This window comes from Triticum urartu, chromosome 7A (genome assembly GCF_056163025.1).
Source record: "Triticum urartu cultivar PI428250 chromosome 7A, HENAU_Tu73, whole genome shotgun sequence".
NCBI classification, from domain to species: Eukaryota; Viridiplantae; Streptophyta; class Magnoliopsida; order Poales; family Poaceae; genus Triticum; species Triticum urartu.
In genome coordinates, this window is record NC_141879.1 from 411,161,984 (window position 1) to 411,165,977 (window position 3,994).

A 3,994-nucleotide genomic window follows, 5' to 3' on the forward strand; every position below is an offset into this window, starting at 1 on the left:
GATGACATGATGCAATGCAAAAATAAAAGGGCATGCACAAATGAAACACACGGCAAAACCCGGAATATACGGAAGTCTTATCGAGCATCGGTCTCGGGGCGTTACGGACGAGGAGTCGCCACCCCCGAGGACGCTCACTCGAATAGCAGCAACGAGGACCCCTACGCGCCGCCGGATGAGGTTGCGCTGGACCCCCCAACTTTGTATTGGTTTTGGGGCCAGTACAATCTTTGTGTGTGGTAGTCGCTGCGGCCAGCTGAGAAAGCCAGGCAAGTGGCATTCAAGAAGGAGATGGCGGAGGAGGAAGCCAGGTACCAGACGGCCTGTGAAGCCCGTGATGCCGCCTGGAAAAAGGAGGCTGCGGAGCTTTGGGGGCGGGCGCGTCATCGTGCGGAGGAGGTGTATGAAGAATGGTACTTCGCGAGGAAGGTCATAGGCGTTGGGCGCCTCGTCGCTGCATGGAGGTGGGCCGATAAGCTCCAGTGTGCCACCGACGAGGAGCTCCGGTGGGTGCCCAACGAAATGGCAAGATCGTTCGCGCGCGTCCGCCAGTAAGAGGCAGATTGGTACATCAAGCACTGCGAGGCGGAGGAGGCAGAGTACTGCCTCCGCACTGGGAAGACGCCGTGCAACAGGGAGTTGCTAGCGAGGGGTTGCCGAAATACTGGCCCCAGAAGGGATTATTAGTTTTAGTATTGTTCGTTTTCTATTTTATGCATTTTACCTAATAGTTATGTATCATCACGTATATGTGATGATGTTATATATATTCTGTGATGAACTAATGAACAATTAATATATATATATTATGAATTCCATTTTCTATCTATTTTTGTATACTAATTTGAATCTAGTTGTTATCATCCATATATACAGAATGGAAAGCGTATATACACACATTGAAACAGAACATATAAGAACGGAAAACAGAGTACACACATTGAAACAGAGGAATAAACAGAGCAATACTATGATTGATGTGAATACATAGCTATCCACGTCGAAACGACTCAACAAAATAAAGCGCATCCATGAGACCATGACCAGCAGCCCTTGCCTACAGTAGCTCTTGGCTCTGCCTGAACACCTGAAGGCGTTCGTCCAAGCGGTCGACATGCTGCGGTACATCTGGAGCACGATCTCGAGCTCCAAGTTGGCTATTTCATCGGAGATCACCAGCTCGAGGATGCGACGGCCATGTTCCTCTACTGCGCCCAGGTGCACACCTGGGCCAAGGAGGCGGTCGAGCCTATGGACCAGCGCGTTGGCATCCAGCGGGCCATGGATAAGGCAAATGGCGCGACCCATGCAAATGGCGCGGCAGGCGTTCGGTACAAGTATGGTGCGGCCGGCCTCTGATGCAAGTACGGTGCTGAGGGACTCTGCCAACTCCTGGCGAGGAATGGGGGTACTGACGAGACATGTACCCAGATACGACACCATATCGACAGCAGGCAAGCGCCGATGGATCCGCTCTTGCTGTGCTGCGCGCCGCGCCTCTCGCTCTGCGGCTCTCCAATGGTCTCGCCGTGCGGCGAGCCGTAGCCTATCAGCGCGGATGCGCCTAGCTTGCTCTGCGGCACGCCATCGATCATGTTGTGCGGCGAGCTGTAGCCTGTCAGCGCTGACATGCCTATCTTGATCCATGGCGCTCAAGCGCCATGCGCCAAAGGTCTGCTCGACCCTAGTGATGACACGCATCATGATGTCGTCCATCACGTTGCCGGGGAGCTCCTCGGCCTTGACGGGCCGTGGCGCCTGCTCATTTTCCTCATTGACGAGGTTGATGGAAGAGGCGGCGCTTTGGTGGGTTGGCATGCTTGGAAAAGGTGGATGTGCTACAGGCTGCGCTTGTCGCCTCTGTGCGTCGCGCACCGCCTAGGTTTATGCGCAATATCGCTGGGTGGCAGGAAACAGGTGAGGAAATGGCCGGAAATGGTGGCGTGTTCATAAAATGCCATCAATTAATGGAAACTTAGCATAGAAGGAACATCGAGCTAGCACAAGAACTAGATGATGATCAGATGAACACGGAGCACACTAGGGAACCCGTCGGTGATGAATTCATCAATCGCAAACGGTTGAATACTAGCAAGCGTTTGGCCACAACACACACGGCTTATTCCATCACAAACTGTCGGATTGATCAACTGTATGCCACGTATCGCACATTGTAAAAAAGTAATGCGGTAGACCTTCTTTAACATGTATTAAAAAGACAAGGACCTCGAGGTTAAATTAACTCATGGGATGGGTCGTATCAGTCATTTAATTTGACAAATACGACCCATCCTATCAGTTAATTTAACATCAACACAACTTTCCATCCAGTCACCCATCTGATGGCTGCTCCAGCCTGAGCACACTTAACTTGAGAGTTCTCTTACATGAGCTACTGGTGGAATAGCTAGTCCTTGCTGATATAGGATGCCTCTTCGCATCCTTATGGCGTATCCAGATGACCGCCTGTCCCCCAATGGCCAATAGATGTTGTGTAGACAGAGCATATTGTTGGGGAACGCAGTAATTTCAAAAAAAATCCTACGCACACGCAAGATCTATCATGGTGATGCATAGCAATGAGAGGGGAGAGTGTGTCTACATACCCTCGTAGACCGAAAGCGGAAGCGTTTTATCAACGTGGTTGATGTAGTCGTACACCTTCACGATCCGTCTCGATCAAGTACCGAACGTACGACACCTCCGCGTTCAGCACACGTTCAGCTCGATGACGTCCTCGCCTTCTTGATCCAGCAAGAGGGGCAAAGTAGTAGATGAGTTCCGACAGCACGGCGGTTGATGACGGTGTTGGTGAAGAGCAATCTCCGCAGGGCTTCGCCTAAGCACTACGAAAAACTATGATGGAGGATAAACTAGAGGGGACGGGGTTGCCGGCACATGGCTTGGTGTTTCTTGATGTTTCTTGGGTGCTAGCCCTACCCCTCTATTTATATGTTGAGCCTTGGGGTCGAAACTTGGAGTAAAAGCCTACACAAAGTCGGTTTCACCCGAAAGGCAAGAGTCCTCAGATTCCAGGACCAGACACCAGGGATCCCGGCGTCTGGACCCAGATGCTAGGGACCCTGGCGTCTGGCCCCTGGACTCCGGAAAACTTCCTTTTGATCTTTCCAAAAACCTTCTAGGCTTTCCCCTATGGCCCAAATAAAGTGTTCTCGTACCCAAACATTTCGGGAAGCATCCGGAACCCCTTCCGGTGAATTACGGATTCCGGAGACCAAACACTATTATCCCATATATCAATCTTTATCTCCGGACCATTCCGGAGTTCCTCGTCATGTCCGTGATCTCATCCAGGACTCCGAACAACATTCGCTCAGCAACATACATAACTCATATAGTACTATATCGTCAACGAACGTTATGCGTGTGGACCCTATGGGTTCGAGAACTATGTAGACATGACCGAGACACCTCTCTGGTCAATAACCAATAGCGCAACCTAGATGCCCTTATTGGCTCCTACATATTCTACGAAGATCTTTATCGGTCGAACCGCATAACAACATACGTTGTTCCCTTTGTCATCGGTATGTTACTTCCCAATATTCGATCGTCGGTATCTCAATACCTAGTTCAATCGCATTACCGGCAAGTCTCTTTACTCGTTCCGTAATGCAACATCCTGTAACTAACTCATTAGTCACATTGCTTTCAAGGCTTATAGTGATGTGCATTACCGAGAGGGCCCAGAGATACCTCTCCGATACACGGAGTGACAAATCCTAATCTCGATCTATGCCAACTCAACAAACACCATCGGAGACACCTGTAGAGCATCTTTATAATCACCCAGTTACGTTGTGACGTTTGATAGCACACAAGGTGTTCCTCCAGTATTCGGGAGTTGCATAATCTCATAGTCAGAGGAACATGTATAATTTATGAAGAAAGCAGTAGCAATAAAACTGAACGATCATTATGCTAAGCTAACGGATGGGTCTTGTCCATCACATCATTCTCTAATGATGTGATC